We start from the raw sequence: 26383 nt of genomic DNA on the forward strand, positions 1-26383 counted from the left end.
CCCCTCGTGGGTCCGCGCCTCGGCCTCACAGCCGGCACCGCGTCCTCAGCTCTGCCCCGAGCCCCTGGCACTGCCCAGGGGTGCCCAGGCCGCCTGAGGGGCCGTGAGGGGCCGTGAAGAGCCCACGAGGAGCTGCGAGGGACTGTGAAGGGCCGTGAGGGGCCGTGAGGGGCCGTGAGGGGCCGTGAGGGGCCGTGAGGGGCCGTGAGGGACTGTGAAGGGCCGTGAGGGGCCGTGAGGGGCCGTGAGGGGCCGTGAGGGGCCGTGAGGGGCCGTGAGGGGCTGTGAAGGGCCGTGAGGGGCCGTGAGGGGCCGTGAGGGGCTGTGAGGGGCCGTGAGGGGCCGTGAGGGGCCGTGAAGAGCCCACGAGGAGCTGCGAGGGGCTGTGAAGGGCCGTGAGGGGCTGCAAGGGGCCGTGAGGGGCCGTGAAGAGCCCACGAGGAGCTGCGAGGGGCAGCAGCCGTACCCAGACAGGGCCTGACGGGTGTGAGGGGTCACGGCCCAGCCACCCCCGGACAGCAGGATGGACCCTCCAGTTTGCCTTCACCAGGTAACCACAACTCTGCTGCGCTGGGTGGGCAGCAGGAAGGAGCATTGTCTTTCATGTTTCTAGCTGCCGGGCGAACAGGGGCGATGGAGCTGGCTGTGTGCCCCACGTGTGGGGAAACCGGCCCTGTGAGGCCAACACGGAGCCCGGTGGTCGGTGGAGTCTGACCTTACCCCCGTCATGTATGGGCGTCATTTCTCTTTGAAAGGTCCTTCCGGCCTCTTGGTAGAGTCACATTTTATGGTACTGGTTCTGCTTCTTCTTTGCCAAAGTATATTTCAATTTAAATGGGAATTAAATTACGGTTTCTGCGCTTTTTCTTCTACTTTGACATTGCAAGAGCAGTTCTTACTCGCATGGCCATTTCTTACTGGTATGCCAAGGCTTTCTTCCTGAGTAGATGGGTAATTAGCAAGTTCTGATATATATTTTTCATGAGATACAATGTAAGCATCCCAGAAGAGAAGGCTGTACTTGAGTGGATGATGTCAAAATGGTGTGAAACTTCAAAGCTGTTCTCTTTGCTTCAAGTGTGTAACTACTACTGTGTGAGATCTCTCACCAGACAGCCCTTACAGACATGGCTTGGTGCTGCACAAGTACCATAGAAATAAAAAACTCCTGCTGCCCTAGTGTTTCTTTTTAGACTGTTGGCATCACGGACAGTTTTTATGCATTATGCAACAGTAAAGTCTGGACTCAAACTTAAGGTCTTCTAATAAATAAGCAATTTTAACGGGATTTGCAAACCTGTTCTTTAGTCATACAGTGTCTGTAAGTGGTAAATAAAACATTCCCCTGTGAGAGAACCTCCTGAGAGCATCCTGAATGCAATCACCTCTAGGACAAACAAAAGTCCTCAGGCAGCCTGAGGATGCTGACCCTCTGATTCTAGAGTAGCAACCCTAATTAATTCCTATTTCTGCTCAATAAGGTTTTTACAGCTGATAACTATCTAGTTAGTGTGCTGCTTGGCAGCACTGCAAATGAGCAAATTAAGCATAGTGCTTCTTCCTAAGTAATTGCCATTTAATCCTGATTTTAAAAGAAGCAGTAGTGATTGGAAAGCAGCTTTAATTTTGTTAATGCAAAGTTATCTTTTGGGGAAATAAATCACACGGAACATGAAAGAGAGTAGGTTTAGATTAGATATTAGGAAGAAGTTTTTTACTGGGAGGGTGTGAGGCCCTGGCCCAGGAATTCCCAGAGCAGCTGTGGCTGCCCCTGGATCCCTGACAGTGTCCAAGGCCAGGCTGGACATTGGAGCTTGGAGCAGCCTGGGACAGTGGAAGGTGTCCCTGCCCATGCCAGGGGTGGCACTGGATGAGCTTTAATCCTTCCAACCCAAACAATTCTAGAATTTTGTCATGATTTGTTTACTTTTATGTGTATTTCTACATCTGCTTGGAAGTAAAGGACTAGTATGTTAGCAAAAACTAAATCTATCTGTATTGAAACTGAGATACAAGTTGCTGTTTGTCTGTTTGGCTTTAACATTTCATCAGGGGAGTTTTTGGGAGTGGCTGACCATCTGTAAAAACCATCTTGTCTGGTAAAATGTGCATCTGCAGTAAATGGAAGGCAGAAAATACCAAAGCCAGGAAATGCTTTCCTTATGCCAGTGTTAAAGCTGCCTAATCCAACATCCAGAACATATCTAATAAAACCTTAAATGGTTTCTTATTCCTTCTATTCTGGAACAACTCTGCTACCATCAAGGTGCAATTTTCCCTCAGCTTCTAGTATATGGGAATGTCAATAATGCCTCGTTCTCTAAAACACATGAAACACTTTGATATTGCATTTCAGGTCATAAAAGTGTGCCTGAGCTGATAAACAACAGCTGTAGAGCAGGTTTTGTCAGATTAGAACAAAAGGTGATTTTTTTCTTATTGACCAAAGGTTTCAAGAGATAGGCCTGGCTTCTGAGACTTCCTATTTTGTCAATGAAGTTTTGAAAGATGATTGTCATGGTAAATCTTGGGTTTAAAGCTTCTTTGGAGAAAGAACAGATCTTTTCCTTAACTGACCTCTCTGTTCTGCAGTGTTTTGCTGTTCTAGGGTAGGACTGCTGAAGCATTTATCTCCTCTTGCTCTCCCCCTGTGCCTAGTCCTGTTAGATGTGCAGAGAGTAGGATTAACATCATCTTTAAAAGGAAAACAAACTATTCTTACCTACTCTGCGCCTCTAAGACAGGCTGTAGGTGAAAGTAGAGATCTCATTTCCCCTAAATAAATAATGAAACCAGATATTTTAAGCTTATTCTGGCTTTTTGGAGTTTAGCTCCAAGTCTGAGAACACGAGTTTTTCTTTTCCTAGGGATGTCTTCTAAGAATAATGCTTTCCTTTGTCTGAAGAAATATTTTTTGACATACAAGGGACTCAGGGGAAAAAAATGCAGGAACAGTAAATGTTTTGTTCTTCTTCTTTAGGACAGTAAGTGTCCTAAAATAGCTTTGCACTTTCTTTTAGGTACTTGCCACAAGTTAGTAAGTCTCAACTATCTTAACAATGTATCTCCAATGGAATGAATAAAAAATTAATCAGTGTGTGAGACGTGCATGGATTTGGTGTGGGAATGGGATGTTTCCAGCAGGTTTTTTCAGTTTCTTTCAGAAAGCAAGTTGGTGCCCACTGGCTTCATTAACTAATGGTGTGACCAGTGGAAGAGGAACCCTGAAAGTAAGAAATATTCAGATATGAGGTTATCAGCTGAGCTATAGAATATGAGCAGTGGTAGCTTCCTGCATAGCACACAAGGCTGACCATGATTTTTTTTTTTTTTGTATTTAGTAAAATTTAAGCAACTTTTTTCAAGAAATTTAGGTCTCAGTTGTCAGGAACCAGTTTTTTGTATGTCCCAACTTGCAACTAGGCATTTCCAGATGAAAACTAATCATTGGCTTATTAATGATAAATACCCACGTGCAACTTTTCATTACCAGGAAATAATGACATTTTTCACTATTGACTACATCCCGCAGAGCAGGATCTATAAACGTTGTGATCCGTCATCCTGCTTTTTGTGTGCATGTATGTTTGCATTTTTAATACACTGCACTCAATAAGAACTCAAGTTCTCACTTGAGCACTACAGGCTTTGTAGGAATCAGAGCTGTACAACCTGGGGGCAAATGCTCCCATTGTATTGGATTTGCGTGGGTGTAAGCAGTTACACCAAAGTGCAAAGCTCTGGTAAATCAAAAGCTAAAGTCGATTTCCTCAGCATGGAAAGCTGAGGGCTTAATGGACTTAGAGAAAGTTACTCTCTGGATTTCCCTTTGGAGAAGCTCTGTCCAGTTTCTGCAAAGATCCAATGGTTGAGACATCGGAGCCAAATCCCACCTGTTCTTGTAAGCTGATATCTGGGTGACGCTGGTTTACACCACAACCACACAGACTCCGAGCTTCAGGAGGCTGAAAATGACTCCTTGATTTCTGGGATGTGTCTCCCTTTTATACTATTTCACACAGACCAGTTGGATTGGTGACACAAAGACAAACCTCTTCACTCACACTGGTCAGAGCAGAGGGACAGCAAGGAGAAGTCCCTCCCAGGGAAAAGGAATGAGTAACAAAGGTACAGCTAAAAAAAACATTTCTCCTGTTGACAGGAAATTCCCTGGGAAAAGCATTTCAGAAAACCAAAACACCTCAGGCACGGAACCAGGGCTACAGGTGCAGACCTAGAAAATCTGCTGTGGAACCCTCCTCCTGTTCACTGTGTGTGCAAATCTATATTGCAGTGTGGTAATTTATTTCTCATAAGCATGTATCTCTAACCACTTACCTCTCAGCTGCTTTCAAATACCCTGAGAATTTTCTCATGGACATGCTGGAAGATGGTGTTTGATGTTAATGGTACAAGTTCAAGGATGAAGTAATGGTAAACAAATTAATTTTTAAAACCTAAAATAATTGCCTAAGTCAATTCTGTTTACTAATGCGTTTATTTGGCTTTCTGATTAAAATGTCACGGGAACTTTAATGCTTTATTGCCTTTTATTTTAGCACACATTATATTACGTGGTAGAGTTTTCAATTATACAGATGTAGTCTTGGATTAATTTGGATATCTTACTTCAGTAATTAAAAGAAAGCTTCTTTTCTGTATTCCTTAATAGCCCTTCTGAGTCTGCCTTTATTTCTGGTGCAATTATTTTGGGTTTTGACATGCAGGGATCTGATGTTCCACTGCAGCCATTACGGCATTGGCTGGTTCTATATCCAGAGCTCTTAAAGGATGTTTCATGTGGGAGCTGCCTTAAGTGCTGCTGTGTCATTTGGGCGGAGGAGAGCCGCATGCATTAGTGCTGCACCTCAGTGATTCACACGGATTTACCATATTCATCAATCAGAGGGCATTAAAGGGAGGCTGAGGAAAGGCAGGAACGCAGAGCAGCTCCAAAGCACATTCCACACTCCGCGCTGGGAAATGGCAACTGTAAATACCTCTGTGAGCCTCCTCTCTGCTCCTGGCAGGCCTCTAGCCCTGCTCCAAGATGCCTCTGACATCTAATTCCAAGGGGTTTGCACTGCTTTACAGGGAGTATTAACAATGGTGGCTATTTACTGAATGAAATGTTTGTCACTTCGGTATCCAAAAAGCCTAACAGAGTAAATAGAAATATTACTGTGCTATTGCCAAGGGAAAATCCTAATCACAAACTGGGAAATCACAATAACCAGGCTCAGTTTGTGGCTGATACTGGACAGCCTCCAGCAGGACACATAAGGGACAATGTTTAAACATTCTGAATGTACATATACACTTTTGAAAAAATAGCAGGACTTTGGGTTTTGTCAGTCCACACCTGGAAAACTGGTGTAATGATACTGGCCTGCCTTGCAAGGGTTTTATTCAAGGCTTTGAAAGATTTTTTCATATCAGCTAGATATGCAGTTGGGATACCTCTCTGGCTTTTCTTCTGAAACTAAAGAACTATTCTCAAAAGTCATGGAAATAAAAAGAATGATGGGAGATTCACTTTCTGTGATCTGACAATTAAATTTTCTTGAGTATCACCTTAAAAACGGAAGAAGGTATTAATACTTAACTTCTTTCTCTCATAGAACCACTTTCAGAAGTACAAGGGAAGTGAAGGAAAAATGCTTTCAAACTTCTTTGAAAAGGTAAGAGTTGCTTTTAACAAAAAGATCTTCACATATTTATTTAACAGTTTTTGGAGATGGTCTTAGGTTTTTCACACCTTAAATACCGCATGCAAGAAGCCAGAATTTGGATTGCCAACTCTTTGTCTAATGCCAATGCAGAACGTCTGACTGTTCTGATCTTCAGCATAAGAAGGTCTTTTGGGAGAGAAGAAAAAAATCCAGGCTCTATCACGTTGCCCATCACTTTTTCTCCATGTAAAAATCCTCTTTATGGTGTTTTCAGAAGTAACTTCCTAATGTTAAACAATATTTTGGAAATCCCAAGAGATGTTTACTTTTTCTACCAAACCCGCTGGGTGATCAAGTAAACAAATTTCATTCTCTTTAAAGTCTTCTAGATTTCTAATAAATATCTGCTTTCTTTTCTATTCATGATAGAAACTTGAACATTGCAGTATTAGGAAAGAATTATACAGGCACACACAACAGAATTATTTGTCACTCATTTTGTTGGGAAGCACAAAGCTTTGGCAGCACCCTAAATCATTGCTGAAAATGAAGTTGCCTTGCACTTTGTCAGTTTATATAGTGATGGACTCCAGCAAATTTCTGCTGTCACTGAAATTTGCAGTTTCGAAGTCCAGCAGCCTAGGGGGCAAAGGGAAAAAGCCTGAAGTAGATTTTTGCTTTTTGCCTATCTGTCAGTCCAAACAGAATCTAGAAGGGTAGAGCCGTTAGGGTGAATATTTGCTAAAGACAAAGTTATCGCGGAAGGCCTTTGAGTAGTGTTCAGTACATAAACTCCTGGAACAAAGGTAAAAAGGGCAGGTGAAAAGACTGAGAGCTGCTCCGGTGGTTCTGCAGAGCGGTGATGCTCCTGCCATCAGCGGCCCTTCAAAGAGCTTTGTGCATAGGTGGACAAAGCCTTATCAGCAAAAAGATCTTGGGCAGCAAAGGGCTGAATTGCAGATGTTCGGGGTCACTTCACAGCTCTGCCCGGGTGAGTTGTGCCTTCCTCCTGCCCTGCTCCGCAGAGGAGACGAGGCTGCTTCTGCTGCTGAGAGGGAGGACAGCTTCAGCACAGGGCCCGGCCGAGATCCAGATGTTCTCCAGGTGTGTTCCTGACATCTGAAACCTCGCCTTGTGCCGCCTGCCGCTGACCCTCCCCTTGCACGGCACCTTCTGTAGGAGCTGCACTTGCAGGGGAGGGCTGTGATTTTCCCCCCGAAGCTGCCGTGGGGTTTTGTCTGATGGCTCCATATGTTGGGTATTCTGGACCATCCCCGTCACAGATGTTTCTCTCCACACATTAAAATTGGCTTTCAGCTCATTCGGCTTCAGCACTTGACTTTAAAAGCCAAACAAATCAAATCCTTTTCTTGAGGGTATAATGCATCATTTTCCCCTCTTTGACTGTGTATTATCTTCTCTTACATCTGATCACATCATCAAAATCTAACTTCCTGCATCTGTGCTGGCTAATTAGTGCCTTGCCTTTAAACCTCCTCCCATCAAAAATACACATTTTTCAAACTAGTCAGTATTTTTATTTATTTTATACAAAGTGTTCTGAGCATATTTAATGAGAAGAGGAAGAGTGATGGTTTCTCTAAATTGGACATGCCAAAGAAGAGTGAAAAGATTATGGGATGTGGAAACAAATAAACCAGTGAGCTGAGGGGAAAAAAAGGAAAAAATGAGTTGTAGATCATTGTTTCTGTGGCCAGAATATATTCAAATGTTACAGGCTGGTGGCCGTATTACAAACTGTTCTGGTGTCTGAGTAATTCCTTTTGAATCACTGCAGCCTTGGCCTGAGGAAACCTGAACTGCACTGATAAAAATCAGTGAGAGTTTTCCTATGAAATGAAAGTCACAAGGATGGGGCAAAACAGAAGCAAAAAGCTACAATGGGGCAATGCAGCTCAAGGAGATGGAGAATTTTCACAGTAGCAAGCTGAGTTTTCTATGCCTGTGCTCTCATTTGAAGCAATACCTTTCCTTAGGTAAATAATGTGATATTGCACCTAAGTTTGAAAGAGTTTGTTTAATTCACCAAGCAGAACCTCTTGTGTACTTCACTTACTTTACTACCTTCAATAGCGAATTTCCATCCACTAAGCACATGTAAATGCACACTTTCACTCAGATTTTCTTGCCTGAAAATCAATATGAGTTGGAATTTAAGGCACACATGCTGTAAAATTGTATCTAATTACTGGATTTTAGTTAAAAGCAAAAGAGTATCTCCTTTTGATAGGGTATCTCAAAGTACATTTACTTTGTGCTTTTGAACATGACACTTTTGAGTTCAATTTTTTGTCCCAGGATTTCTGATAAGAACTGTTTGTTCTGGATGTAGGTGTAGATCCTAACGCTCAAATGCCCAGGTGTCAGAAGGTTTGTGCTGTACTCAAACCAGCCAAATGAAATTTCTGTATTTGCCCCTTTTTTGTTACATTTTCAGGAAGTACTGCAGTCATTTTAACTATGATTGTTCTGGCTGTGGTTCTGAACTCACAGCTAATGGCAGGAGAAAAAGAAGATCAAAAGAGGTCAAGAAGAAACAAGTGTTAGGATTTGGGTGTTCAAAGCCTCTTGGTGGAGTGAGGCTCTGGGGAAGTTAATGGGACATGGCAGATGGCCCAAATTCAAAAACTTTCTGTGAAGTGCCAGTGGCCTGTGTAATGCAGGAGTGCCTCTGGTCCTGGAGAGCAGGACGGGAGCAGGAAATCCCGTGTAAACGAGGCCTGCAATTCCTGCCAGGCCCCTTTGGTGACCTTGGGGACAAGCAGAATCAGCCCTGGCTGAGCTGTGGCACCAAGAAAAGTGATGGCACCTTCTGCGAGGATACCTTGCATTCATTTTGGGAGGAAGTGCTCCATAACTCAGGCATGTCCCACCAGCCTACTCAGACGTCATTGCTCAGGTTCCTGCCTGAAAATGCAGCCTTTCTTAAATAACACAGCTGAAAGATAAATGAGCAGGCCATCATTTAATGAGATTAAATGGGCAGGACTTTGGACACTTGTCACAGCTTCTGCAATGCCTCATATCTGAACAAGGAGGAATTGCTGAGTTCAGAAATGCCAGGGTCATTAATCAGCCCTTCGATGCTGAAGTGATGTGATATAATGTTCATAGCCTGTAGGATACAGGAGTTTGTTTTGCCTCCATCTGCCAATCTACTTCATGTTGGGTTCAGCCTCAGTGTCAAATCCAGAGAATTAAAGTAACTGAATTCATTGATCTATGGATATGATCTCTGAAATACCACATAAAACAACATAACAGGAAAGGATATATCTGGCTGGAGCACTTTTCATGCAAATTGCCGAGGTAATTTCTCCCTTGGCATAGGCTGAGCTGAGTGTGGCTCTGCCACAGAACCCTCAGGCTGCCCTAAGTCTTGGGGCCTGAGCTGCTGCCTGTGGAGAGCAATTCGGGGCTGGAGGGCTCCCAAATGACTTTGGGGAAGAATAATACAGTTTTGCAAAGCCAAAGTGCTCGCGAGTGACATCCTCACCCTGTCCCGGTGAGGGAGAGGGCATGGGAGAGCCGGGAGAGGGGATGGAGAGCCGGCAGAGGGAACAGGAGCGCCGGGAGAGGCGGCTGCTGACATCTACCGGCACCGGGCACCTGCGCTCTCCTCCTGCGGTGCTGGCCGCCCAGAGCTGGAGTTTCAGCGCCGCAGCTGCGGGATAAGTCTTGCTTTAAAAACTGCAGCTCCTTCAGTCTCCACTCCCCGCTTACAGCAGCTCTGCAGGGCCCGCTTGTGCAATAATTCCCCAATTGTTTTATGCAGAATCAGAGCGGTGCTAGAGAGACCACTTTAAAAGCTTTCAGCCCTGGCCAACTGTTGGGTCATTGTGTTTCAAGGTACTTGTAGGAGGCAAAACTTGAAATCCAGTTCAGAGAAGGATGTTGAGAATGCCCCTTGTCTTTCCAAAAGCAATCCTGGCAGTGCATGAATTTGTTATTTTGTCAACCAATAGTGCTGATACTTTAAAAACTGACTTGACAAAATCATGCAGGAAACAACTGCCAGGAACTCTTCAATTCAAGCACATTTACTGGTTTCAAAGGTCCTGAGTCAGAAATGTTTGGAAGCTGGTGATGACTGAGGAGCATCAGCATCTCTGTGCCTTTTCCTCGTGCTTTTGCTGGGGCTGTGACCAGACAGGGCTACTGCACCTGTGGTGTGACCTAGTGAAACATTCTTTAGGGTTGAGGGAATATTATTTGATGTTTTCTCTGTTGTAACATCCTTAAACAAGTATCTTTGCCCATTCTGTTGCTTTTAATGAGCTGAATCACATTTGATTTGAATCACATTTTGGAGATGCACTTTGCAGTTCTATCTGATGAATAAAAATCTAAAAAGTGCCCCAATATAGAGAAAGGCAAAGGATTGTGTTGCATTTGAAATGCCACATTAATCCATGTTTCCTGGCATACATGGTCTGCTGATTTCAAACTTGTGTCTGATGTGATTAAGCATTTTCTTCATCTGTATTCTATCACTTGTATTCTGTCTGTTTAATTTCCTTCTTTGGAAAGAGATCAGTGGAAAAAGAAAACACAGAGAATGTTCAGATGCCCCCTTTAGCATTTAATGTTGTTGTGCGCAGGATCTCAGCTAGCTAAGACTGAAGAGAACATTTTCTTTTCTCAATATTAAATACTGCCATGTTTTAGGCTCAAAAGGTGCCAAAAATCAGGCACCTGACCTCTACCTGTTTCCATAATATAATTTTACCAGGATTTTGGATCTGTTGCTGCTCTATCAGAAGGGATGTCAGCCACCTGGATTCCTTGATGTTTAAAGAACTTAATCCGCTCTGCTATGCCCTGTTTCAGAGCAGGGACACATCATCTTACAGCACTTCTGTGTTTGCCAGCTTTCAGCAGTGTTTGCTGTGTTGTCTTCAAGCAAAATGAATCATGATTTCCATGTTGGAATGATTACATGGGTCACTTCAGTTTTTTCAGCTTGGATCCCAGCTGCAACTGAACTGCATTTTTATTTGCAACTGGTTAGAGTGAATAATCTAGGTCTGGAAATTCCAAAATACTCTGTGATGTTGTATTGTTGGAATAAGGTGGCCTGAAAATTTTGTTGTTCAGGACTTTCAGCATACATAGAAGTTTTCTAAATGAGCTCTGTTTTCTCTGTTGTTCAATGCTGTTTCAATTCTCTAATACTGAATTTAAATTGTCTAACAAGTAAGATCTGCAGCTGCTTTACACAATAACAGTCAGACTCAGGCTATGATCAGATGTGAGAACTTCCTCTCAAACTGGAAAGTTCCTGTCACATTTCTTCCCCGGTGAAGTCCAGTACAGTCCATATCCAGACACCAGTAAGTCGGCTGAGACCCTAATGGGAATCCAACGGAGAGAAACAGTTTCTGAGCAGTGAGATTGTGTGTACGTGCTCCTATTCCCTGTCATGAATGGAATAACTTGATGCTGAAATAAAAAATTGGGCTTTGGCAGTGACTGTGAGATGAGGCGGTGAGATAAGTAAGGGCTAAAACTCCATCCCGTGTTTTTGGAGTAACTGAGCACTAGGCACAGCTGTCTGCTATCGATGATCAGAGCAGCCCCACCGAACAATTCCAGTCCATCGAGTTGGGGTTTCCAACGCGCTGCAGTGCGCGGCTGCGGCCACGGGGCGGCGCTGCACACAACGATTGCAGCGGGAGCCGGACCAGAGAGCGTCTGGAGCGGCCGAGAGACATCCCAAAATTCATCCTGGACCGGCCCTGAGACATCCCAAATTCACCGGGAACCGGGATCTGTGACCGGCCCTGCGACATCCCAAAATTCATCCCGGACATAGATCTGTGACCGACCCTGAGACATCCCAAAATTCATCCTGGACCGGCCCTGAGACATCCCAAAATTCACCGGGAACCGGGATCTGTGACGGGCCCTGAGACATCCCAAAATTCATCCTGGACCGGCCCTGAGACATCCCAAAATTCACCGGGAACCGGGATCTGTGACGGGCCCTGAGACATCCCAAAATTCATCCTGGACCAGCCCTGAGACATCCCAAAATTCATCCTGGACCGGCCCTGAGACATGCCAAAATTCATCCCGGGCATAGATCTGTGACCGGCCCTGAGACATCCCAAAATTCATCCCGGTCATGGATCTGTGAGTGACCCTGAGACATCCCAAATCCATCCCGGACATGGAATTCAGGACCAGCCCTGGGACATCCCAAACATGGAATTCTGCCAGCCTGGAGGGCATCGGGCCCGGCCCCTGCCGGTGCTGGCGTTAGCAGAGATCCCATCCTCGCTCAGACCCCGAACAGTGACAGTGTGAGCAGCAGCTGCTCACCAAAGCTGAACCAGCCTGCACTGTCCAAAAAGGATTCTGGCTTTGGTCTTGATTGCAGGGCCACGCGTAGCAGGACAGGCAGTGCTTATTTGGCAGGGCAGTTCTGAATCACTTGCTGGAGAATACAAAATGTCCCACAAATAGAATGTTCTTTTTCCTGCTGTCAGTGTAATGCACATGGAGCATTCCAGAGCAGGACACCCCCAGGTTTCACAGCCTCTTATTGCAGTGCCCCTGAGAACATTCTCGTGCAGAAGGTCAATTGCCTGATTTTTCACGGAAGCCCTGCACCTGTAACTTATTTGTGGCTGCACCCACAGATAAGTGTAGTCGTGATAACTGAGAATTCTTTGTTACTCCGAATTTGATGGGCCCTGACAAAAAAATATGTGGTTGAATGACCTGAAGCAGTTCTTCAGTTGTAGTGCTATTATTTCTTGCTATTTCAGTAGAGGAATGAAGGTTAGCAAGAGTTCTGTTCAAGGACTTACCCCAGATTAGGTCAGATTTAGATGTAACAGGAACTGCCATTTTTTTTTTCCCTTCATGTGCCTACTTGTAGTTTTTTTCCCTTCATGTGTCTACTTGTAGGTTGGGATGTTCTTCAGGATTTTCAAGTGGAAACAAACCAATAAATATATTTACTATGCTACCCAGCATAAACTTGTGGAACTGAATCACCATGGATCTGTCCAGTGTCTGGCAGACTGGAAGTGCAGCCCAGAGAGGATTGGCAGCTGTAACCATTTTAGAGCACTGAAAATACTCTGAATGAACAGTGCTCAATTCCACTGCCAACAAAATTGTGGGCAAGTGTGAGTTTTGCACATTTCTGTGCTTACTGTAGTTTTTCTCAGAGCAGATTTTGGGATGCAAGAAAGGTTTCTCTGTCATATGGGAGTGGTTGAGGAAACAATGTAGAATTATCTTGAGGTCGGGGGGGAAATGGTGCACCTGACTTCTAAAATGCAAATGCTGCAGAGATTCTCTGATAAGAGAGCAGATGCAGTTCTGCTGGTGGAACCAGGGCAGTGCGTGAGGAGTGCAGAGCTCAGACACCAAAGTTTCATCAGATACATGAAAGATTGGCAAAGAAAAAGGGATCAGGCTCTTCCCTTTATCCCCCACAGCCTGAGCAGCAACAGGCGTGGGTTGCAGCACAAAGCACCCGAGTCAGACATCAAGAAAAACACTTTCTGATGGAAATAGAAAAAGCACTGGAACACATTTCCTGCGGTGAGAGCGCGGTGTCTCCACCGCTAAAGGTCTTTAAGTGCAGGTAGATAAACATTTGTCTGTCTGGAGTGGCCTAGGCTGAGCTGATCCCGCACCGGAGCCAAGGGCCGGGGTGACCCCTGGGGTTCCTTCCAGCCATAATATTTTATGGAGGGTTTTGTGCTCAGGTTCCAGATGGGCTTCACCTGATTAACTGGAAATGACCTTTTTTGCAACTTTGGCGTTCAGTTCCTTGAGAGTTTGTTCCATAATCACTTTCGTATGCAAAGCAAGAAGTTCAAGGGCTTTTGCGGTTTCTCATCCCTCTTGCATTCCAAGCATTTGCTTGCCTTAAACCCCATGTACTTTGTCCCATCCTTTCCCTGCTTTCCCCTTCCCGCTCCTGCGAGCGTTAATGCTTTTCACTTGCTCTATTTGGCACACACGGGTCCCTTTTATCAAAGGACTTTCACACCTGAGGCCTCCAGTCACATACTTGCAGTAAAGTAACAGCTTAAAAGCAAATCCTTTCAAATCCTGAGGCCAAACACCGTAACAAACGTATCTTCTCAAGGGATCAGTTTCCAAATGTGCTTTTGAACCCAAGTCCCAGCAGGCATTTGGCTTCAAGTGTGTGATAGGACTTTATTTATTTCGTTATTTATTTATTTATTGCAGAGCCGTTCCCCCACTTCATTGTTCCCATCTCAAGATGTGCTATTTAAACCTGGACCTCTGGTGAATTCCCCCATTGAAGTGCAGATGAGCAGAGTTGCTGCCGGCTGGTGAAACATTGCAGGACAAAAAGACGTATCAAAATCAAATCTTATGAGAAAGTGTCGCTTCCAGGGAAAAAGTGCCTCTGTGCTTTCGGGAGGGAGAGGGAGGGGAAATCATGGGATTTTCTTTGAAACTCTGCTGTTTGTGGGGCAAGGCTGTGGCAGTTTGAAGGAGACCTTAGGAAAGCGAGTGATCGTTGTGAAATATTGTGCAAGATGTGCCATAAACTACTTCAGGTGCTCTGCAGGTCTCCCGCAATGAGGTTACACCTGAGATATTTATAAATAGTGCTGCCTGGGTTCTCAGTGTGCAGACTGGAACCTGTAAGATGTACAGCTTGCCTTAGGAGACAGCACAGCTCATGGTGTAGAATTATTACCTGTACTTGCAGATTAATATTAGCACTCTCCAGGGCCTGCTCAGACACGCAGCTCGGCAGTTTGCAATTAGCTGATGACTTCTGGATTTTCAGCGGGTATTATTGCCTGGGATGTTCAGCCCTGGGTGAGCTCTGTGGGCTGTTTATATAATATCACAGTTGTTTCGGTCCATGCTGAACACTGCCAAAGTGTAAAACAAGATCAACCCCACACTCGGGAGCACAGTTCCCTGAGGACAGGGCCAGGTACGAGATAAGGCTTGATTCTAATCTCTCTCTTGTCAGCTGGATCTGCTGACAGTTCATTTTCAGGTGACTACGTACTCCAGCACCATCACTCCCCTTCCCTTCCTGGCTCTCTACGAAGCTCAGTCACATTAGGTTGTTATTCTTGTTTGAGGAAAGATATCGAGTAATCATCGTTAAGTGAAGTCTGAAATAAAAAATGGCTCCACAGCGTCTTCTTTTTGGATCTTTCTGATTCCTTGTACATCAGATCCACTCCAGAACTTCAGTATCTGCTTACATTCTCTTATTCTAGTAAATCTATCCTTTCATTCATACTCCTTTTCTCTCTCCCTTGTAAAGGAGGGTTTGTTTTCTCGTGCTGTGGGACTTAAAGTACTAAGCAATCTCAGTTCTCCCCCTTCTCCCTGAGAATTCCTTTATTCTCATTTTACTGAGAAGAGAAAGGGGGATTGTCAGTGGAGACAAAAGTTAGAAAACCCAGTTCTGTAGTTCTGTGTAAATCTATCCCTCCAAATATCTATCCCTCCAAATACCACTTTTCCATTTGCCCCCGCAACCCTTTGACACTTTCCAGACCCCTGACACAATTTCGTTACTCTGTGGCCTGTTCCCCGGCTCGGTGGAGGTGTCAGGTGAAAATCCGGGGCTTATCTTCAGTGCATTGGAACCCGTCGGATTTGTTTCTAATTCAGCTCTTATTCACACATGCAAATCTCCAGCCCCGTTTATCTGATGCTTTGAATTCAAGCTAGTTAGTGTGTTGGAGAGAGAAGTTGAAGCTTTGATTTCAACTGATGCTTGATGTAATTGGCTCTCAGCAATTCAAGTTACCCAGCTTATAAAATGTTAATTTAGCTTCTCTTTGCAGACCAATGTTTTTCAGTTTATTCCTACCCAAGACACAACAGTTTGAAATGTGTCATTTTAAGCAAGTAACTCACCTTTGCTGTAACAGGGCATTAATGCATCCAGACACTGAACTGAAGTAAAGCAGGCAATTCTAAAGATAAATATGATTTTTATTTTGATGAATTAAAAGTACAAAGCTTTAGAAACGTATTAGGAACTCTTTTTAACAAAAGAAGGCAAACAAAAACAAATGCTTAAAGCGAAGTGTGCCACAGATAATGTGATGAGTCAGGACCCTGTCTAAATTTCTGCTATGTTGAAGGTTACCTCGATGAGGCGTGTAAATAATAACGTTTTTGAAACGTGAAAAAGTGATTATTTATTCCACATCTTTTGCACCAAAGGAGGGTGACTATAGTTCAATCCTTTCTTCTTAAGAATCAGAACCCCAAAGGCAATCTAATGTAGCCTAAAGCAACAGATTCATAATTATATTAATAGCCATATGCTCCATTTCAGCTCGGCACCCCCCGGCAGTGTGGTAATCCTCCCCGATTCTGAAAGTTACACACAAGTCTGCAGATATAAAAACTAATAGAAATGGGATCTGTAAGAGAACAGAAGAGATTGTGACGAAGTTGAAAGCACATCCTTTGGGCACAATCAGCAGAGGGGATATCTGTGGGACATTGAAATGTAAATGAGCTGGAGCACATGAAGCCCATTGTGCCGTTCGTTCGTTCGGTGGAGTTTAGACACATGTGCTGGTTTCCCCTGCTCCATCCCCTCGTGCGGGGTGTTGGTGACGTGCCCCTGGCTGCAGTTTGGCTATTCTCGTGGTCATTACCCTGCAGAGGGGAAATTCCCCCTAAGAACAGCTCTGGCCTGAGTGCGGCCTTTGGCCTCCCCACACCACGGTGGAGATCAGTCCCAGCCCAGGTGGTGCCCGCATCTCGCTGTGTCCTGTCCTAATAACACAACCACGCTGAGCCACGGGAAATGTGCCGCTGCCCTGCCTCGTGTCAGGGATGTCACAAACACAGGGGATTTCCACTCCTTTGCTCTCTTCATTTTTATTCCTTTGGTCTTGTCAGGCTGCGCGAGCGTGTCCCCAGAGGAGAGATCTTCCCAGCGCCTCTTTCAAGTCCAACACTTCCATTATTCCTTTTCTGCAGATTAAGATTTTTTTTTTTTAAGTCGCAACTACAGAAGGGTAAATTTGGAGTCGAGTTAAATGCCCAGCTCGCTGAACTCTGTGGAAGAATAAAGCCTTCTATCTGCTACTGGCTATCTCTCTCTGGAAAACATTAATCCTCAAAACGACCGGGGAAATGGGAGTAAATAAAATCGCTCTGGCAAATTGTACAATCAGCTGAAAAGGGGTTCCACAGTCAAAGCTTTGCATTTCCAAAACTACCAAAAACCCCTTCGGATTCTTGCAGCAGAAGAGCCTCTGGACAAGTGCATATTCTTTTCAGCTCTTTAAACATTCCTGATATTATCTGACTTGCTACACATTTGCAGGTCAATTCTGCAGCACACAGATATTTCTCTGCTCATTCCAGTGGCCATTTGTGAAATTGAGATATTTGACAAGCTTACACACTGCCAGTAAAAATACTGAATTATCAGCAAACTTGCAGTGTATCTGCAAAAGTGATGGGATTGACCTGAGCGAGCTCAGGTACCCGAACGTTCTTTATCTTTGCACCCAGAGATTCTGTCTTGATTTTCTCTACATTCCGAGTCTCTCTCTGCCTGTCCATATGAAAGCTACAAAATTAAGGATTTCCTTTTAGAAATTAGTAAGGAGACTGTATTTCCTTGTTTTATTCAGTGTTCAGCAGAGCAGGAGGATTTCTAAAAAGGCCGGAGATGTTTTTGAAAAGACACAGGAATGTATTTAAGAAGTGCTTACACCACTTTCAGCTTCCAGTTATCCCCTGGAATTCACCTGAGATGAGTTTTCTGTCGCTGCTGCCCTGCACGGAATGAAGAACGCTGGGCTGTTAAAGAATCTCTTTCTTGTGCTGTAGCGTGGCCTCGGAGGGGCAGTGTGAGCATCCCCACATTCCCGAACGCCGGAGCATTTCTCCCGTCCTGGATCCTGCCACACGGATGCTTTTTACGAGGTTGATTTAAAAGCAAGTATAAAAGAGATATATATAAAATTTTTCCTTCTCTTACATGTCTTGCTATCTACAGGAGCTAAACAAACCTAGGGAATTCCATCCAAGAGCACTCGAGCACTCCAAAGCCGCTGCACTCAGGGATAGAAACTCCAGGAAGTGAATATGTACAGCATGAATTAAAAAGTGAAAGCTCCATCTCCTATCAGTGAACTTGCAAATGCTCTTCTCTCCTGTGGGGTGTCAGGGACACGATTCCAGATAAAGCTGACGTAAATTAGATATTTAATAATCCAGCCAAACCTGCCCTTAATCCATATTTTGTGTTGATAGGCCAGTTCACAGATTAGGAACTCTTATCTTTTTAGAAACTAAGGGCACGATCCTTTTAAAAAGGTGAATTCTTACCACGTTCAGATGGTTCTCTGGTGGCTGTATCAGCCCTTCTGCCCTAAACTGGAGTTAAATGTCATTGTGTTTACAATGATGCTCCTGCCCTTATCCCACCTTTGATGGAGCTCATGTTGGTGTCACACAGACTTTATGCCGAATGTTCCTCCAGTGATGATTATTTTAGGTCAGGAGTTATTTTCCTTTGGCATTGTTAAAAAAAAAAAAAAAAGCTTGTAGGGGAGTAATTTTGTTGTTGGCTCCACCACAGAAGTAGCTGCAAGGCAGCAGGAAGAGGAGGTTCCACAAAGCACAGCACTTTGTTTTTGTTCAACTGCACTTACCAATGAGTCCAAAGACAAAGACAGAGAGACAAATAGAAAATAGAGGTTTATTGGTGATTTTCAGTTGAAGGGTTATTTTATTCTTCAATGAAGATGTGGTATGGAAAAAATAATTAATTAGTGGGAATGTTGGCAGGCATTCTTAAGAGCCCAGAAACTTGCTATGGTTTGATATTTTTAGACAAAATTCTGAAGTTTCTTTCAGGAACTTTCACCTCTTTCTTTGCTGGCATTTTCTCTGTTCCACACCGACTTACTTTTTTTCTTTTAAATTGTCTGGTTGATTATCATAATTAGGTTAAACCTGTTTTAGCAGCTTTGCTGTCAGAACTGATGAAAGGACCACGGGCCCGTCTGTATTTTGTAGTCAGCAGATCCAATCGCAGATAGTGCTCCCTGCAAAGCCCGTCCTCGGTGCTGGCTCCTGGGGATTACAGCTCGGGCAGGACTGGGAACAAGTCAGCAAGAGCTGGCCTGTGAGAAAGCAGCGATCCACCACTGCCTGTTTGGACCTATCCATTCATGTTATCTCTTTTTGGTATTTTGTATTTTGATGTTTGTTTATACGTTATTATTATAGACAGCCTCAGCAGCTCCCTGCTTTGTCCTGCCTGTCAAACAGGCTGACCCGAGGTTTGGGAGCAAGCAGTGACACACACTGCCCCTAACCCTGCAGGGAAAGGAGTCAGGGAATGCGGGGAAATGGATCCTGGGCTGCTGCTATCACAGACAGAAGGGCCAGCAACTCAGAGCACCGGGAGAGCTGCAGCTATTGTGGTTGGGGCATGTGAAACCGTTTTTAATAAGAATATCCTCCCACATCCATTCAGCATCTGTGCCTCAGTAAGTCCTAATGATGTGTAATAACAGCTCCAGCCAAGCACAAACAAGTGTTCTCTCCTTATAAAACACAAACTCCATCTTCCCTGTATTTAGGAACTAAATCCTATTATATCAAACAGGGAACAATCACCTTGCTTATCTGTGGTGAGAACATTTTCCATTTAAAGTATAAATCTTTTAGAGACCTAGGAACAATTGCAAGCAGGAAATCATTCAGACTTAGGGGCACAATGAATCAGAACCTGCATTCTGGTTCTGATCTGCAGAGCTGAATGGAAGGCACTGAGCTGTGTCTAGTTAGCACTGATAAGGCCGGATGAGAAACGGTGCTGGGTTAATGCTCAGTGATCACTGCAATGGGCAGTGTTGATATTAATATCAGCAGCTCCTCGCTGGGGATCAGGGCACGGTGCTGATCAGACACCTCGGAGCACATGGCTTTCTAAAGTACAGTTTCAGAATCTAATTTGAGACAAGATCAACCAGAAGAGAAATCAAATGCTTTAAAAAAAATAAAAACCCCACACTGCAATAATAGCGAAAGATGGAGAAGAAACTACAGAACCACAGTGCACAGCAAGGCTGCGGGAAAGGAAGATCACTCACCTCGAGCTGCTGAATGGCATTACGGTGTCACAATGCCTGTGGCAAGCTGCACAGAGCCAGCGAGAGGAGCAAGGAGCTTCGCCACCTTTTGATTTCTCCATTTGTTATATCTCATCCATTTATGTTAGTCCTGGCCTGCTTTGACTGGAATCAGAAGCTGCCTTGTGAATGGTGCAGGTACATGTTTGGCTTCTCTGCACTCTTACAGCAGTATCTACATTCCTCAAGAAATCCTCTAATTCAGAGAAATCTGACAGTGACATCTAGACTTAGTAAAAAATACTTCACACCCTTTGAGGTTTTTTTACCTCCAGTATCTAAAATAAATCTAATTTTAAACACCTACATTTCAGCCACGGTTTCTTTGCACAAAACCTCTGTATGTGGAAAGCAAGGGTTAGGCTGATTGCACCCACCTCACACCTGTTTGATTTACAGTGCCCTGCAGAGCCAAAGAAGGGTTAAATTATTGCAGCTCCATGGTGGAAAGGCAAGACATACACACGCATAAAAATACCTGTGAAGAGAATTGGGCCAACTGAATTCCTGACCCCAACTTTACTACTTCCTCGATTTTTTACTTTTCTTTAAGTACAGCATCCTTCTTTTATTCCTTACCCTCTCCAATTCGGCATTGCACAAGGATTTATGCAGTGTACATAGTCCTGGCTTTTAAATTTCCTAAGACAACAACACAGGAGCAGAAAATCGGCTAAGACAGTAACATCGCTTGATGGGCTGCATTTTATGCCCATTTTGTGTTGGAGTGTAGAATAAATGAAAAGTGAGAACACCCTGATAAGGTCCCAGTTGTAAAAATATGAAATTTCCAAGCAATAACTTGAGCTATTCTTGCTCCTTTCCTCCCTTTCCTCCCCCTCCAGGAGCACCAGTCTTCCAGCTGGCCGATATTGTGTAAAAAGCCAGGGTCACGTTGGTGTCACATCTTTGCTGTGCTCCTCAGCTTCTTTGCACGCTCCTCGAGGTTGCTAGGGTTTGGCATTTGGCTGTTCCCGATGTGCTAATTACAGAGGAATTCCAGGAGCTCGGGCAGCCGGCTTTCTGACCCATTTCATTGTTGTGGCAGTCATCTGTAATCACTGTAAGATTTACCTCCAAAAATCCACGGAAAGTCCATCTCTTTCTCACTCTGGATGGAATAACCTGAAATACGGACTTCTAAAGGGAGTTACCAACGGGCAGTGGAAACCTCCCCAGCAGAAAATGGTGAAGTGCTGAAAGCTGGGCTTGTACATGAAATGCTTCGGTGGCTGTGTACAGATCTGGTGGTGAGATCCCAGCTGAACCCCATGGCCACCTCCCAGAGTTTATAATGGAAGGAGAGTCTTTCACTGGCTTTGTTTCCGTTCTCTCAGGTAGGATGGGTTTCTGAAAGCTCCGTGGATGGATCTGTGGATTATGCCGGAAACTGCCTTTGTCTAACTGAGATCTTACTCGAATGAGCTGACTACAAGTGCAGTTGATAGGATTGCTGCCTTCTCTTTCCTTGGCTTCTCCATCTTCTCTGTGCTCCCGTGGAATGAGCTGTGTGGAGAATTCCCTCAGCTCTCACTCCACTGAACTCAGTCCTTTACGCATCTCCTGGTTGTCCAGAGCTGGCTCTGCTGATCTCCACAGGGAATGGCAGTGCATGTCTGGAGCTGGGTGCTGTGACTGCCCATCCTTCCCACCGGGGCAGACCCAGGAAACCTCACCAAAAGCTGGGCTCAGTGGTTCTGAACCAACTGACAGCACAAACGGTTTATTTCTAACTTCAGCACAGTGGCCAGCACAAATCCTTCCCCACCGCACCCCTCAGTGGGGTTTTCAGGTGCGCTTCACTCTGCACTGCTTTCATGGTTCAAGAGGTATCTGTGAAAAATGTTTGCTATGATCACTCTAAAAAGCGTGTTTGCTTAATTCAGTGGTAACTTGCTTTTTGCCTAACAGCCAATTTTCACATTTTTCACTTGTTTTAAGGGAAGGATGGTATACAGCCCAGGAGGGTTTTGTAAAAGTGAGGTTTTTATTAATAGGCTCCAGCTCTGTAAAGCCTTCTAAGTGTGTTTCTAACTGGCAAGTGGCATCTCTTGGTTTCAGGGTGATTTCCCCCACCAGAGCTGCTCACTGCATGTCAGGTGCACAAATCTAAAACATTTCCTTAATTCCTTTATTCAGTCTAGGAGACACTGGAGGTGTTTCAATAAAGGTTTTAAAGAAAACTTCCCCAGGCCAGGTTCCAGTCTTTGCCAAGGCCCTGTGAAATTCCCAGTGCTCTGTTCTCCCCACCTCTGAGCAGCAGCTGCAGCACGCGGGGATCAGACTGCCAGCAGGAAACCTTGCTGTCCCCCAGACACCATTAGCAGCAGACTCTTCATGAAGGTACATGTCAGGAGATTAAATTTTCTTGGCAAGCAAGGTAGCCCAGGGTTAAAAACATCAGAACATCTGCACCCTGGTGTCCTTCAAGTTTTAGCATGCTATCTTCAGGATTATGCCCCAGATTAAAGAGTTTTATTTTACCATCAAAGTTCTGTAACGAGACTCTCTTGGAACAGGAAACATGATCTGTTCTGCTCACTGCTCTAGGGGCTTTCTTCATCTTTTCAGGGGTTTGAAAACTAATGTTCTTTGACATTCACTTTGCACTGACACTTGATAGCCAGTAAATCAAAATACAAAATATAAATTTGATCTCTGGAAATCAAGATTAGTTTAATGTTTACTATCCTGATGCAAATTAGATTTCTCTTCCTGTCTACAGGGGGTCAGTTTAGAGGTAGTACAAAGGCTTGTGTTGACGTCTGACTAACTGAAACAATATTTTGGCTGACGAGAGACTGTTTATTTAATGCCTCTCACTTCATACATACAGCAAATCTTCTATGCATTATTAGTTTAATTTGCCTTCTCTTTCACATGTGAAACTGCAAGATTTATATTTTTCTGACAAAGCTTTTCCCTGAAGTGAGAAAAATACAATGTATGTTGATGTAACTGATATGCCTTTCTTTAATTAATGACTCCATAACTTAAATTTTCAGCGCAGCCAGAAGCAAAAATTGAAGACTGATATGTTACGTATATATTTAAATTTTTAAATAAGCTTAAGTATCTCTATTGTGATCTCAAGAAGTGTTAGGAATTTCCACAAGCAGGCTGTGGAAAGCCTGGCAAAGTGCTGAACCTTTTCTCTGCACCTTCCCATGCTGTTCACGCACATTCTCTGCCTTCAGCTGTCCACGTGCAGCCCCAGTGTCCCGCGGGCAGCAGGGTGGAATCCCCTCCAACTGCTGAGGTGACATTCCCAGTGCCTGGAGTGTCAGAACCACTCAGAACACTGACAGAATTGTTTAATTTTAATTTTTTAACACTTTATTTAGCTGGAAGACTCCTCTGAAGTGAAACTTACTGTGTGTTCTGGCAGTGCTTGTTATGCACGGAGTAATCCAGGTACTCTACATGGAGTAATCCAACCACTCTCCAAGTAATAACACAACAGGTCCCAAATATGGACCACTGTGCTATTGTAAGACAGCTCCTGTTTTAGAAAGACATTTTTCATACATTTGCACTACAATTAAAATTATGAAAATCGCTGTAATAGCACAATTCCTTGAGGGTAAACAAGTAAAACAGGATTTGCTCTGTTAGTAAGGAGTGAAAAAAACCCCAAGCAACTCCAATCTAAAAGCAACAGCACACACACACAAAAAAAAAAAAAACCCAAAAAACCAAAAAGAACCCCACCTCTCAAAAAAGTAAAGACAGAACAAAATGTTGTGTGGTAAAAGCTTCAGCAGCCTGTGCTATGAAAGTGTGCTTGGAAACAGGTTTGTTTAAAAGCAGGCAGAGAAACATCCTGTCTGTGATCCACAGAGACACGAGTTTGTGCAGGGCATTTTGACATATCCCTGTTTTTGTGCTGGCACCAAAAAGACCATTTGCTGATCTTGATCTCAGACTATTTTAGAAAATGTGCAATTAAAAAGGGTGTGTGCTGGGGGAGGATTGCTGCAGAGGAATCGCTCCTATTCAGGCTGCTAACCGACTTCTGAGAGGTGGAGAGATTTACTGCTCTACCATGGCCATCAGCTCGTCAATAAAACTGGAAGAAAGGACTGAAAAGATTCAAAAAAAGATAACTGGATGAAGTTCCTTCCCTAAGACACGAACTGAGGAGGAACAACGCTTTGAGACTGAGTGTGCAGCCTGTGCTGGAGCAATAGACGAGTGCCCTCAGCACCACGTCCCGGGGGAAGGCTGCAAACAGCAGGGCAGGCAATGTTTGCCTGGCACCATCCACACAAAATGTTTGGTTTTGCTGTGCCCCGTGCACACAGCCCGCTGTCAGTATCTCTGTCCTTTCCTGCCAAGCCTGTCACATAGCAGGGCAGGACAGGTTCCCTGCAAGGAACCAATTCTGAATTCTGCCTTGGATGGCTCCTGTGTTCTACAGCTGTGGGCATTTGCCAGCTGTAGCCCTGGTTCCATGCCTAAGATATTTTGGTTTTCTGAAATTCCTTTCCCAAGGAATTTTCTGTAGACAGGAGAAATGTTTTTGTAGCTGTACCTTTGTTATTCATCCCTTTCCCTAGGAGGGACTTCTCCTTGCTGTCCCTCTGCTCTGACCAATGTGAGTGAAGAGGTTTGTCTCTGTGTCACCAATCCAACTGGTCTGTGTGAAATAGTATAAAAGGGAGACACATCCCAAGAATAAAAGAATCATTTTCAGCCTTCTGAATCTCAAAGTCTGTGTCGTTGTGATAAAAAACAGCGTCAGCCAGCTCCTGAGTCTGCTGAGGAAAGGGGTCAATTAAGAGGAACTTAGGAAAACCAAAAAGTAGATATAGGAACTTCTGGTAACTGAATGTATCTATTGCTATAAGCAAATACCCCACATAAAACAGCCCCTGTCACTCCATATTTCCTCAAGTACAAGTTCTGTTGATAACGTTCTATACAGAACAACCTAATGAATGGACAGATTCCAATGCAGAGCAGCCACTGTTATTTTCTACTACAGATTTTCAGTACCTCTTAACTTCTTACATTTTCCTTTGTAATTTAAGGACTAGGAACTACAATAAATACGTAAAAAATTCTGTTGTGTGTGCAGAAAAACAAAAATACAGAGTCAGAGAGACACTGATTTTTTAATATTTTGTGTGTCTGGATAAATGTTCTTGAAGTGCTCTAAAATGCAGCTTCCCAAGCACTGTTTTCTGTAAACCCCCTGTTGTGGGTGGGCGATTTCGGGGCTTATCACCTTTCCTTTTCCTGCTCTCCCCTAACTGGGACTTGATTTGCCCTGGGCAGTGTAACAGCTCCGCTCTGCTCTACTTGTCGTGTCCCATTTGCTGCCACCCAAATCAAAAGCAGGGGGTTTGGCACATGTCTGAGACAGCTTTTTTTTCCAAAAACAACCTTCCAAGGACATAACTCCACTGAGTGCCATTCCCGGGAACCAGGCTGCGTTTCTAAGCCCATTTGCTTTATGTGCTGCTTCCTGTTCTTTTCACATTCTCCTCTCTTTTGTCTCTTAAGCCTGAACTGTGGAGATTCTCAGGGCCAGATTAGAACTTTCCTTCCAGGTGAGATCAAAGAGGGCCTCTTAGGGGCCTGGTTGTCTCTTTTTCAGTTAAAAAAAAAAATAAAAATCAAACTTTCCGACATCTGCTGGAGCCAGCACAGATGTACACGCATTGTAGTATGGCAGAGGATTTAAGGCAAATTTCTGAAGCTGTTCTCAACACCTTTCACTGCCCTTGATATTTTATTTGAAAGGACCTAAATGCCAAACCTTAGTTTGTGGATCATGACAGAAGAACCAGTCAGGTAGGCTCCAGAATTCCTTATTTCCAGCTGCTGTGTTCCTGTTGAGATACTGAAGTGTATGAGCAAACTGAGATCTGATCCATTATATCAGCACTGCAATGTAACTTCTAGAAGGTCTTCATTGATTATGGAAATTCCACTGGTAAATTCCAAGTTTAGCTCAGGATCACACCCTGTTATCCAGGGAAAAGCACTGGTTTATAAGTGCTCTCCTGAAAGTGTTATCCTATCCTATCCTATCCTATCCTATCCTATCCTATCCTATCCTATCCTATCCTATCCTATCCTATCCTATCCACTTTCCATCACTTTATATTTCAAAATGTAAAGATTTTCAGGGTCAGGGCCAGCTCTTTTAGGAGTAGGTAACGGATGTAGGACCTGCTCACAACCAGAACCTCCACACGGAATTTCTCCTGTTTACTATTTCTCACCTTTTCCCACTGCCATTTTCCTTTCCCCCCCTTTGCTTTTCTCTCAGGATGTGCATGATTTATTTTGGAAGCACATGGGATGATTTCCTCCTCAGCCATCAGCTCTGCCCCAGTGTCACACAAATGTCACACAAATGTCACAGGGTTGGGAGGGTTTGGTTCAAACAGGAGAAACCAGAACCGTGCAGTTGGTGCTGAAACGGGCCAGTGGCACTAAAACACACATTATGACAATTATGCCAGCGGTGAAAGGGGAGGGAAAATAAGGGCACAGCGTATGGAGATCACTGCAGAGCCTGCAAATTGGTTT

Source organism: Chamaea fasciata, unplaced genomic scaffold (genome assembly GCF_029207755.1).
Source record: "Chamaea fasciata isolate MVZ Bird 193981 ecotype frontalis unplaced genomic scaffold, bChaFas1.0.hap1 SCAF_18, whole genome shotgun sequence".
Classification (NCBI taxonomy): Eukaryota; Metazoa; Chordata; class Aves; order Passeriformes; family Sylviidae; genus Chamaea; species Chamaea fasciata.